We start from the raw sequence: 13,443 nt of genomic DNA on the forward strand, positions 1-13,443 counted from the left end.
TTGAAGTGGGAGTTATTATCTGAGAAATTCCTGCTCGTCGTCCTAACAACGCTGATGAAACGTAAAAGGTTCTTTGTCAGCGATTTGTTCTCCTCTCTGTCAAACTCACCCTGCCCGTTAGCTTTAAACCGTTTCTAAAGAGATAAAATCAAACTTTTAAAGATAACTTTAGGGGCCCAGAGGGTGCAGAAAATACCAAACTATCGAATCCTGTGTATAGACATACATCTGGATATATGTGGCTGTGTCTGCGTGAAACTCTGACTGTGTACAGATGTCCATAGATGTCTGTATGACCTTACAGTTCGAAAGTTGAAATTATGTCCATTGTTTTTGCGTTTCATCCTCCAAACTTTTCCGTCTAATAAATTATTCCTACATACTCTCGGCACAGAATACTATTCTTGGGCAAAGGCAGAAACGTTGGGTTTCATTAACACCAATTTGTGACCAACAAATGTTTTCTTCCCAGTAGAGCGAAAGCAAGAGCGTAGACATAGAGCAAATTCTTTGATCATTTAACAGTCCGAATACCTATCAAGCATGTATATACTGCAATGTATCGAAGTTGTTAACGCATTCAAAGTGATGGCTTCCATATGCTCTCATGTTTTATTGTCTGTGCGTGTAAGGATAGTCGAACTGCATCTCTTTTGTGTCTTCATTTTATAAGCATAACAGTGTTGTACTGAGATGATTCCCTGATCAAGTTTTATTTAGTAATTTCTCATTGGATATCATGCAATGCCCTGTTCGGAGCATGAATTCCTTGAAGTTGTAACTCATCAGTGTACTTCTGTTTTAGTTGTTAAAGAATTATCTGAGCCCAATCCTGCCATTCTAAGCCAAACCATGTATTTAATGGGACCTTTTCTGAGTAAAGACAGAGTCAAATTAGAGTGGAGTGGGTATTACTATTATTATTGTTATTATTTTTTGGTCTTTTCATATTTATGGAAAAATCTAGCACATTCTTTGTGAACTGTACAGAGAAGAAGCCTCTGAAAAAAATGTAGCTTGCATAAAAACATTCACAATGTTGATATTCTGTATCTCTTTCCAGACTTCTTATATTCCTTATTATTCTTTATCACGTGTTTGAAGGAATGTTCTGTTGTGTGCTTGAACATACTATTTATTTTTAATATTTGGGATTTTTTTTACAATAAATATTTATAAACATTTCATTTCCAAGGTTATTTTTACAAACGTGCACTTTCGAAATATGTGTTTGTACTGATGATACCGAGCCATTCCTAAAACACTGTGTAATCAACCTTCTCTTTCTGTTGGTTTTTATATTAGTTGAAAAAAAAATGCCCAAACCTGTGTACTATTAATGTGGTGTACAATCAAGTATTAATGAGTGGTTTTTTTGTTGGTCTTTAACCTTTTTTAATGTTAATCGTTTTAGGTTGGCATTTCCATTAAAAGAACAAAACAAAACAAACCCCTTCTCTGGCTTAATTTCTGAGACAACATTTTTCAGATCGCAGACTTCAAACCAATTTTACTTTAGGCATCGACCAAGGTGCAGGGTGCAGAAGCAGAGCCCGGTGTCACCCAGGTGGAGCTCTGTCCCTCTGGGGGGTGGGTGCGTGTCCCGGTTGCCTCTGCAGTGGCACCCTGGCTCTTCACGGGCACCGTGCGGCTCTGGGGACACCAATACTGGAATGTTGGGCACCAGCACTCGGGGGAATGGAGTGAGTTTTCAGCGGGCTCACCCCGAGAGGCTGCTGCTCCCCTCCGCCCCAAGGGCTGTTGTTTCGCAGGATGCAAGTGCTCTTCTGAAGAATTCCCCCCGCCACCCCTCCAGAACGGGTCCCCGTCGCAGCGAAATAAAACCCTTTTAGAAGGGTTTCCTAGGAGGATTTAGGGCGTTTTATTTCTTTTTTCAGAGATGGAATTCTTTCGCCAGCTAATGTAATCTGAAAGTAAGCCTTCTTCGCCTTGCGTATTGTCCTGATCGATGTTAGTAGGCTCCAGGGTTCCCGAACCTGCTCAGAGCTCCCTTCTCATGACAAACGCCAGCTTTGCTGTTTGGAGGGATGCAGCAGCCTCGGGCACACCTCGGCCCGGACCCGGCGGCGCCTTGCGCATGCGCTGCCTTGATTCGGTTTAGAAAAGGAAAACTTGAAAGAAGTTGCCTAACACAGAGAGATGACAAAAAGTTGGCTTTAGCTGCCAGGAATATTGTCAATAGAGAATGCATTTGACTACATGAAGGGAGAGAGAGCAAAAAGAAAATAATTTAAGAAATAATAGAATTCAAGGAAAAGAAATTAAGGAAAACATTTTTGCTGGTCTGTAAAAGACAAAAACTGGCCCATAAAGGAAAGGAGGGCTAACAGTACATGCTAATTAAAGAATACAATTCTATGGTCTATAATGATTGAGCGAAGACATGTACTTATTACACTTGACTGTCAACAAGGGAAGGAATGTCCCCTCAGACAACATGGTGAGAGACGTGTGGGCATTATTAGTGGCCCTTTTATAGACATTGCCTTTTCTTTCTCAATGCTGACAAACCATTTTGGAGGGAACCATCCCCTGTTGCTTCCTATCATCGATCCCCATGCAAGGCCCTGCATTGTGCAAGTGCATTAATTAAAGACCATTCATTTAACAAAAGCACATTGTATGCTCAGGAAAGGAAGATTAGAAATATGAATCAGTAACCGAGACCCGTTTCCGCCACCTTACCCGGAGAAGCGGAGGGGAAGGAGGTGCAGCGTGGTTAAACCATCTGCACCTCCCGGACGGAGCGGGGCTCAACTCCGCTTGGGCTTTTTGGGAGAGAAATTCTGAAACAGATTACAATTGAAAAAAAAAAAAAAAAAAAAAAAAAAAAAAAAAAAAAAAAAAAAAAGGGTTGTCAAGTGTCCCTGTGAGCGTCAGATTGCTCGACCCTGCTAGGCGCCTGGCCAGCCACCCGATCCAAGGGGCCGCCCAGCCCGGAACGGCCCGGCTCGGTCCGGAGCCGCTTCCCGGGGCCGGGCCCCCCCACTCGGGGGCTGGTGTGCGTGTGCACGCACATCCCCACACACATTTGTTATGTCAACGGGTTCTCTCCAGCTGCACGTAGAGACACAGGCACACGGACCTGCGTCCATCCCTCTCCATCCCTGCGCTGCCCAGATTTTTGCAGTCGGAAGGAAAAACCATCTGGTGCTCCAAAGCCGGTCGCGACATAAACGTGACTTATCGTGACAAGGTAGAAGGAATACGCAGGGAGAAGGAGGTTATGAGGGAGCGGGGGAAGGACAGAAGACGGATTCCCAGTATCACCCACATGACTTGCTAAGCGGCTCCAGCTCCTCTAAAACCTCTGGGCCATATGTTAGTTTATTTACACCCTTTGTCTTTTCGTGTGTAACCTAGTGAAATAATATTCCTGGGATATAAATGAAAGTAAGCTACGGTAAACAAACAAGGGCAGCGCCTGCTAAAGTGACATGTGACATTTCTGAGTTTCCAACAAAGTATGTCGTTCCCATGATTATAATGGGGCCAGGATAGCAATTAAAGCTTTTAGTTAAAGCCCCTAGATTTTTAATGCTGAATGACACGTTGACTCCATTTTCTCATAGATGATTTAGGGTTTTTTGCAGGATTACACTATGGGAGGAAAAGGAGGGGGAAGGACAAAAGTCACCGCAAAATCAACTCTTTAACAGTTAAGAAAAAATGGCACAACAGACTAAGGTGCTCTTAATGATGGCAACATCTGAGACAAACCTCTGCAACTTCCCGTATCTCTGACTTTATTCTCAGCTACTTCTCCCTTTGGATCCACCCCGCTCCGAGGCCAGGAGCACCGTGGCTCCTTCGGATCAGGCGCCGAGACCCCGCGAAGCTGCAGAGGGTGCGGGCAGCAGCTCCCGCACTTCAAAATCCGTGCATCAACTTCGTTTCCTTCGTCATGAGGCAGCCGACCTCATGGCCGGGCTGGAGCTCGCCGGTCTACATGGAAACCTTTTTCCTAAAATAAATAGGATTCTCTAACAGATCGGTAGATCTGAAAGACTTTTTTTCTTTCCCCCCGGTCAGTGTCACCCAGAGGATCGGCTCTGTACTGCCGCAAAGCCCTTCTCCGGGTCATTGCGGGTTGCCTGGACCGGGGCAGCCACCCCGGGGGGCCGGGCTGAGTCCCGGGCAGTGGGGGCCGGGCTGAGCCCTGCGGGGCTGCAGAGATCCCCGGGACGGCGCTGCCGGCAGCCAGCAGCTCCCTCTTGCCCCCCTTGCCGCCCCTGCCTTGCTGCTGCCTCTGAGGATACCTGCTACAGCACGCCCTGAAAATCAGACAAAAGCGCGGCCACCACTGCTCTCCCATAATCCCCCCAACCGTTCCGGGAACACACACAAAAAAATTAGTCTTCAACTTCTGACTAGAATCTGCTGGCTTAAATTATCGTCTGCCCTGGGTGGGGGCAACAGTGAAGCAATGTGAGCTCCCTGCTCCAGTGCCTGCTCCCGCCAGCGGCCGGGAAAAAGGGTGCGTCTGAACTTGGGCACAACTAGGCTGCCCGCCCGCAGCCCTCCCTCTTCCTCGTCACGGGGAGTCCCGGAGTGGGGAGTCAAAGGGAGGTTTCAAGGGGGGAGGTTTTGTTATCCCTACCTGAGGACAGATTAATCCTCGCATACACTTGATAAAGATGAAGATCTTGCTGGGAGGAAGAGGGAAAAAACGGGAAGGAAAAGAAAGGAATCGCTGGATTGTTATTGTCTAGAAAACAGGCCACCTTAAAAAACCTGTGGTAGAAATACAGAGAGTCCTTTAAGTGTGAAATATCATTTCATTGTAAATAGTCAAAAAAAGAGTCGGTAATCCAACTTCCGGAAACTGTTCTGAATTATTTCAGCAGACTCTTTTAAAAGAGGATTAGCAGGGCTTTAGGGGCAAAATCCTTCTGTTTTATTCAATCTCTGATTTTATGTTATAATTACTAGATGTAAAGACTCGCGAATTAGTATGCAGGCGTCGTTCAGACATTATGCAGGTGCTATTCTAATCATTCAGCTTTTTAATTAAGGAACGAGGTAAGAAAACAGAATCATAAAAACACTTTTGTGAGAGCTGAGAAAATCGTGAGCGACTGCATGAATAAAGCCTTTATACCTTATCCTGACAGGTCAGACACCAATTGCCTGACTTACGACCTTTTCTTGCTGAAACAATGGTTAACAGCTTTCTCACCTTGTTCCCATTATAGCCTTTATTCTCTCAGAGAATTTATGGAAATGGCCCTAAAATGCTTACACTAAAGAGGGAGATGCAAAAAGGTATTGCAATTTTAATTGGTGCGTGTCCCGTACAAAGATACTTTAATTCGGGGTCGTTCGGGAATTAAGGCACTCGGCTGGGCACGAGGATTTGGGTCGATCGAAACGGTTTGAATCATAAAATTCTCCTTCAGGAGAGGAGGGGACACAAACAAACAAAAAAGCCACCCAAAGTTGCTGGAATGCCCGGACAGCCGCCGCGGCTGGGACAGCGCCGGTCCCCCCTTTGTTCAGCGCATCAGAAGGCATCGTGTTCCTCGGTCCCGCGATGCAAACTTAAAGCCTTTGTGGGGCTTTGTTATTATTATTTAATTTCTTTCCCTTGCCTTCCTCCTCTCCCCTCCTCTCCACCCTCCCCACGCCTGGCACGACTGCATCACGTGTATTAACATATGAATGAAACAACCAGAGCCAATGCACTTAAGGTAATACCTATGCTCCGTTCTCGCCTGATTATCTTTTTATAGAAAGTTACATTAACTAATGACATTTACATAAATATGAATAATTAGTAAGGTAAGTAATTCTGCTCCGACGGGGGAAGGCGGAGTAGGGAAGAATCTGGGACCTGAACCCAATTTTCGTCTCCGTAGACCTGGACGCCGTTTCGCCCTGGCACTGGACAGGAGGCATGGAGTCCTCTGCGGGGAGGAGGAGAACTGTCACGTTTATATTGTTCTCTCTTCCCCCCCTATTTTTTTTCCCCCTAATGCGAAACTTTTCTCTTGTGCCCCTCTTTTATCTCCCCTCCAGACCTCCAGTTCTGAGCAGAGTTCAGTGGCTGTAAATGATAGGTTCCCAAAAGCATCAATCCGCGCTCCTCTAGTACTTGGCCGAGAACAATGCAAGTATTAGGATATCAGCAGCACTCGAAATGATCACGCGTTAAATTATTTTGCTTTCACGGATGAGGGGGCTTTTTTCCAATGTAAATCAAGCGCTTTAGTTATTAAGTCTGAACACTAATCTCCAACAACCTTTACATAATGTGGCAGAATGTGCCACACCACTTCGCACCTGCACTCTGAATAGAGCCGCCTTTTCAATGTAAGACACGCTTGTTGCCCCTGGGCTCCAAAGGAGTTGTGTGAATAAGTCAAGCTTTTTGAATACCCCTACTCGCTTTCTCTTCCTCCTTTGATCACAGAAAATGTCTTCTAATTTGTCCTTTTTCATTGTAACAACGTTTTCAAGTCTCTTTTTATTTTCCAAACCACATATTTATAAAGAACATAAATCGCCCCAGAAAACAAAAGTTCTCTCCTCGCCAACTGGCCGAGTAGCCTATGACCACTTTGTTATTCACAAGGAGAAGGAGAAAACAAAGTTCTCGCAAAGACTGTTGCTTCTCGAGTTTGTCCTAAACAAACGTTGAACTTTGGGACAGGACGAGGGGGGAGAAACATGTTTGTTTCCTTCAAAAATAAGGGAAGGTCCATTTGCCTTGGGGATCTGCTTGCTGCTCTCTCCAGGCTGGTGGGCAGCTGCGTTTCAACCTTCTACCGGCGATAAATGGAGAGAAAGAGGGCAGAAGGGACCGGTATCTCTCTTTGACCATTGGAGTGACTGAAGCCTCCGACAACTTCCTGAGTCCACCAGACAGCTCAGGGCGAAGCCAGCTGTAGCGAGGGGGTTTGCACGCATTAATTCTTAGCTGAGCTGCCCACTTTAACGACCTTCGAGGATAATGAACTCTAATTTATAAATCCGAGAAAGATGTCAAAGTTAATAGGGAGCGGAACAGCTGTAAGAAACCGCTGGGCTCCTTTCTCCCCCACTCCGCTATCTCCCCGACACTATTTTTCCTCCGAGGAGTGGGGCAGAGGCTGCCCCGGCACCGAGTGCGCCATGCCCGGCCCGCTGGCTCCAGGCTGCCCTGCCCGCCCCGCAGCCCCGCATCAGCTGCGGGGGCAGAGGCGAGAGCCCAGCAGGGATTCCACCCCCTGCTTCCACCTCAGCCCTTTCTCAGACATCTCCGAGGTGCTTTGCCCGAGTGTCTGCTAAGGAGCAGTAGGTTAATGGCATTTCAGTGAAGTTGCTCTCTCTGCAGGCTAAGCCCAACCTAGGAGTTTCTCACTCCTCCTTCTCACAGACGGGTTTCCGGACGACTCTTTAACATCCCTATTCATTAGCACGTTAATCAAGGCTGTAATCCCAGCGAAGAGGTGCCTGTGCATTCCTGCTGCAGCTAAAGCCGCCTCTCCAGCGTGCACCTATGTGCAGCGCTGCGCAGCGCCCGCTCCCCCCTCCGACGGGCGCTTCCACCGAGAGGCTGTTTCCTTACATTACCGTAGGCTCCGGGTAAGAAAACTAACAAACCCTTCTAATACAGTTTAAAACACTTTGATGTCTTGCCAAGAAACACACTTCCTTCAAGAGACAAGTCAACATTTGTTTTTCACATTAAATGGCATTTAGTTGCCACTGAAAAAATGATGCTGAAGGACCACTTTTTAATTCGATGTATAACAACCGCGGGGGTCTAAGAGAAAATAACGGCGAAAGCTATAGACACAAATAACTAAATTACCAAAACGTTAGTATATCTCCTAGGTTCATTAATATGTAACAGACTCCCCAGTTAATCTCCAAAAGCCAGTGTTCCCCCTCTAAAATAGCACTCTGGGACGAATTGTACAGGAGATCAATCACTGCTAATGCAGTAAGGTTTACTGCAAGGGGGGAAAAAGCTATTTACACCTTCAAATAGAAGCTTTTGAGATTTAAGAGTAAGGGTCATACATCACCAAGAATAAATGATTATGAATTGGTAAACGCGCCCTCCAGCCATTAGCTATGCGACGCGATTTATCATTTCTGGGTGTTTTTCTTTTTAAAATCATCTGGCTGTTTGAAAAGAAAAGCATGACGGAGAAAAAAAACACCGCGGGAAAGTTTGTTTTTGCATATACTATAAGTCATCAAAACATGGCTATTCAGAAATAAACGGGGTCACTTATGAACTGCTTAACGAGAGACAATAAAGCCCTTTCATTGTACGCTTTTATGACTCAGGGATCGGTGGGCTTCTCCCAGCCTCCGGCCGTCTCTGCCTTTTTTCCTCCTTTCGTTGTAAGTTACAAACCCGCGAGTGTTGTAAGAAATCATTTATACCCTAAAAAAAAAAAAAAAAAAAAAAAAAAAAAAAAAAGAAAAAGAAAAAAAAAAAAAAGGAAAATATTGCCAGTGTCTTTCCGTCGCCTGGCATATATTGAACTCAAGCTACAGGAGACATATTGCCAGTTTTGAACAACTGCCAGTCTTTTTCCAAGATGGTCAGAAACAGCCGTGTTTCTGGACTGGATCTGGACTGGATGTGGAGGACCTTCCTTAGATATATGAGATGGCGAGACAAGAGACCTCTAGTTCCTTGTCTCCATAAAAAAAAAAAAAAAAAAAAAAAAAAAAAAAAAAAAAAAAAAAAAAAAAAAAAAAAAAAAAGAAGGAGATGAAGGCTAGTTTGGGTGGAAAACCTTGCAGTCCAATGTGGAAGCCAGCTCAGCCCGTCTGGCGATATCTAGATGTTCTTGTTGTGTGTAGCTGACTCTTTATTTTTCTTATACTATTATCATTGAAACAGTTTCGCAATGCCAAGTAAACTTTTTTCCACTTAGACTCTCAGGGTGGTGGGAATCTTGTTCATCAAAAGAAATAATTTCCAATAAAACACATACTTCAGAGATGGGAAAGAATGACAGCGTGCTGCCGAAGGGCGGGGAGTGGAGAGCTGGTGGCCACCCGCCCCGGCTGCTGGGGAGCCGCGGTGGCGAATCCCAAGGCCCCGAGCTTGGGGCAGGCACCGGGATCTGCCGTCGGAGGAGACAGCCGGGACACCCGATGGAGAGGGGGCGCGTAATAAACGAGGTTCTGGGGGGAAGTCACCTGCCATCTCCTCGAAACCTCTTTCATCCCACAAGCAACTAAGCACCAGTCCAGCTGCGAGGTGCTGGCTGCGCACAGGGAGGACATCGAGGGCCACTTCTCTGGAACACTCTCTGGACGTGGCCCTCAGAAACGCTGGGCAGATCTTGCAGGCCTCTCGTTAGGACCTCCGCTCGGGAGGGCCTCCGGGGAAAATACAAAGTTCCCTAAATTCTTACTTCCCGCTGCCCCGGTACGTCGGGCTTCAATTGTGACAAGTGCCTGTTTTCTTAGGGTAAGAGATTTAATATATCTGGTGAAAGGGTCTGTGGCAGGGAGGCTCACAGCAGGTAAGCAGCTCTGCTAGGAGGCTTTTTTAGTCCCACTTCTAACACTCCTAACATATTTGCAAGATTTGGGAATAAAGCGGCTTCGTTTTAGTCTCGAGGACGAGCTGAGATTTCTGGTTTGTTTTACAAGCTCGTTACAGGCACATTTGGCCAACGGGCACTGTTTTATGTAAAGACAAAGACACAGAACCCATTCTGGGAAATGCGGGGCTTTTAGAAAACTCTGCTTCGTGGCTTATTGTCTACTGGGTGGTTTTGGAATAAAAACTCTCAAAACACAAACCCCAAACTCAAGGCAGTAGCACGCGATGGGTTGCTGACCCTCCGAGTGCAAATACCTTGGAGGCACATGGAGGCGTTTATCGGGGGTTGCTGTCCCCCTCATCATCTGGGCATCTCTGCTCCCCACGGTAAGCACCGAGGCGCTCTGTGCCGGCCTCGGAGAGCGGAGGGCGCGGGCGGAGGTGGAGCAGGTCCCCATCCTGCGCCACCCTGTGCCCCTCGCCTACCAAAAGAGAGGCCACGTGTCCGTGGACTTCACTGGGCCATGAGCAAGTGTGCGCTGTGCAGAGAACGGGGGACTGTGGAAACCTTCCCTGGGTGCCGCCGGTGGGGTGCGGAGAGGGCCGGCAGTGGCCGGCACTGCCCGGGCCTGCAGCCCCCTGTGCCCACGCCCAGCAGCGCCTGCTGCCCCCCTCGCTCTCCGAGGAGTGATAATAAACTCACAATTCGCCTTTGTCACAGGAGAGCAAAGGGAGCCCGTTCCCTGCCTCCCCGGGGTCCCCACTGGAACGTCCACTTCTTGGTCCACCAAAGAGGACTGGGGCGCAAGACATTTTGCTCAGAAATCCTCTTTTCTTTCGAAGCCTATCTCACAGCGCAGAGGAAGGAAAAAAATAATAGTCTGAGATGATCTAGTTATTTGGAATAGATGAAATTGTTTCCTTGAATATCTAATGTTGCAATTGCAGTTCGAAGTACACCCATTTCCTCTTTATTACATCATTCTGCATTTTATTTCTATGATTTTATGTTTTACTGCTGCTCCCGCAAAAGTCTATATTTTCAGCGTTATAGAAAGTCTCTGAAGATCCATAAGATTATTATTTATCTGACTTTCTGTGTCTCTGAGTGCTGTATGCATTATATAATTGCCTTAAAATGTTTTCATAAATTACATTCAGAAATGTGTCATAGTAAATTACCTTTGTAATAAAATGTAAAAAATGCAAATGGCTGTTGTCTTTATTACGTTTTAAACCATTGGTTTATCTGCACTATTTCACTTGTCAGTTGCACAATATGTTGTATAAAGGGAAAGCACAGTTTGATAACAGATAGATGGAACCTCGTGTGTAATCTAGCAGGCACGTACAGTTTGGGTCATTTCCTTATCTCCCGCAGAAAAGACATTATCCCCCTCATATTTACATACTTTTCAATATTTGTCAAACAATCATAAATTATAAATTAATGAAATGTTCGACAGTCTTCAGAGATCAGGCTAATGAAGACATTTACCTTTTTGGTGATTTGGATTCTCATCTTTGTAAGTTTAATGACATTTAGACTCTCACGGTTTATTAGGCTTTATTAGATTTGTCCTTCACTCCTGCTGTCATTCAGATGTCTCTGCATAAACATCACCTGCTTCAGGTACAAAAACAAATCGTCTTCTTCCTCTGGAGAAGCAGCGACACCACGCCTGGGCGCGGAGCGGGGCGCGGAGCGGGGGCCCGTGGGCAGCACAGGCCGCGGGCTGCTGTCCTCGCCCGGCACCTCGGGCTGCTCGCCACCCCGGCCGGGCCGGCAGCCCGCTCTCCGGCCAGCCCCGGCGGCCGGGAGCCGCTAAACGCCCTCCCAAGCCAAGGAACCCATCTGCCTTTGGTTACGCCGGAGCCCGAGCCCAGCCCGCAGACAGGCGCACCCAGCCCGACCCTCCGAGGCCACCCACCCCTGCGGGCTCCCGAGGGACGGCTGAGCGTGCCAGTGTCAAGTGCCAGCTCTTAGAGCGTTGGTTGTTCTTTCCTTGCGTTCGTGACGGGCTGTCCCTGCTGCGTGGCGGTGCCCGGCCGGGAGGCAGCCCGGCCCCGCTCGGCGTGGCGCAGGGAGCTCGCTCCCGTGGATGGTACCTGCCTCCCCAAAGCCATTGCATTTCTACAAATTAAGTTGTCTCCGGAAACGGCGATCGTCCTCCTCCACCTTTGCTGGAGGGGCTAAATCCCACCGGCCAGACCCTGGCGCCATCTTCCCGGGAACAAAGACTCGGGGGTCCCCAGGCTCGATGCCGCCTTATAATCGAGTTTCCTAATTTCATTACTCCGCTGGCAAATGTCAGGAGCATGTGTTGGGGCACGCTACCCCCGCCTCTCCCCCCGGGGGAGCTGCCGAGTGCCTCGACGGCCGGCCCGGCCCCGGGAGCGGGCAGCGAGCTCGGGCGCTGCCTCGCAGCCTCCGCGCTCCATCAGAGGTCGGGTGTAAACCTCGCGCCACGAACCTCGAGCATTATTTGCAGAGGCTTCCAAATATTTCCAAACAACGCTTTTTAAAAACACAACGGAGAGTTATTAAAGCGCTTGTTGGTAAAGTGAGCATGTGTTCTGCAATCATCAAAAATTGATATGTACCACCAGTAAAGTAATTATGCACCGTCCTGAGGATACGAGAACAGTACATTGTTAATCCACTTGCACACCCGTTGACTTGCAGCATCAGGCTGCAAATAGCTTAATTAAGTCATACACGTGGAATATAACCATATTGTTACATTGCATTATGCACACTATATCTCAATTTATTGGGACAATTAATGCCAGTGATAGACCTCGGGCGAAAAATATTAACCACAAAGCACTGAAGTTGCATTCTGGTGACATTTGCAGTATGGGAAGTAAACATTGAAACAAGGCACAGCCTTCGAGAACTGAGAGGACTGCTGGGGACGCCTCTGCCCCCAAGCCCGTCCCCAGAAGGCAGTGGGCAGCCAGACGGAACGACCTCCACATTTCTCAGTTCCTTAGCTGAGTCCTGACTTGAGAAAAACACCCGGAGGATCAAAACCGAGATGTTCTTTACTTTGGGGAAGTTTGTGTTGGTTGAGAGCTCCAGGATCGGTCCTCAGAAGGTGTGAAGTCCAGAGCAAGGGGCCTCAGAGCCGGAGCGAGTTTCCTCGCACACCAGAGGAGCGGTAGCATAGCGGGGCGGGGATTGAACACCAGCGTTTCACGGGCAGCCTACAGCTGGGAGGACACACCGGCCCGTCTAATATCTTACACACCGTAAACATGATCACATGTCCGGCATGAGCGGACACAGCCGACCCGGTGCGCTCGGATCCCGATAGAGTCGGGTCACAACGTGTCGGCAGCGTCCAGTCAGTCAGTGGCCGGAATGGGGAAGTCCAGCTGGTGACCAAGGTGGGGACGGCCAGCCCAGCCGGCAGTGCTCAGGCCCCCACCCAGGGACAACCTGCCCCCTCACTCTCTCAGACAGCGAGGCTACCTCGCCTCGTGGTCCCTCGAGGGACCCGGGGGGTGAAGGTAACGCCAGCAGCGCTCACTGCATCAGTATCCCCGGCGTTCTCCAAGCGCTCTGCACAGGCTCCGCAGCCGGGGCTTCGCTGCTCTGGGGGAGACGGTGGGACCTGTCCCACGCAGAGGAAAGCGCTGGGGGAAAGGGCCAAGGGGCAGCTCCGAGGGGCAGGGAGGCTCTTTGTCTAGATCATTTGTGGAGGCAGGGGCAGGTCGCTTTTGGCAGCATGCGACTGGGTCGTATCCCTTTGTCCTCTGATTTACTCCCTTTTCTGTGAAACCGTTGGAATAGGTGTTATTTTATGGCCAATAAAATGTTCCTAAATCAAAACCAAAACTTATTTGGTCGACAGATCTAACTTCTTCCTCCAAATTTTCTAAACGCCCCTCGACGGTGCGCTGTCATTCCCAGCGGG

This window comes from Erithacus rubecula (genome assembly GCF_903797595.1).
Source record: "Erithacus rubecula genome assembly, chromosome: 11".
In the NCBI taxonomy this organism is placed as follows: domain Eukaryota; kingdom Metazoa; phylum Chordata; class Aves; order Passeriformes; family Muscicapidae; genus Erithacus; species Erithacus rubecula.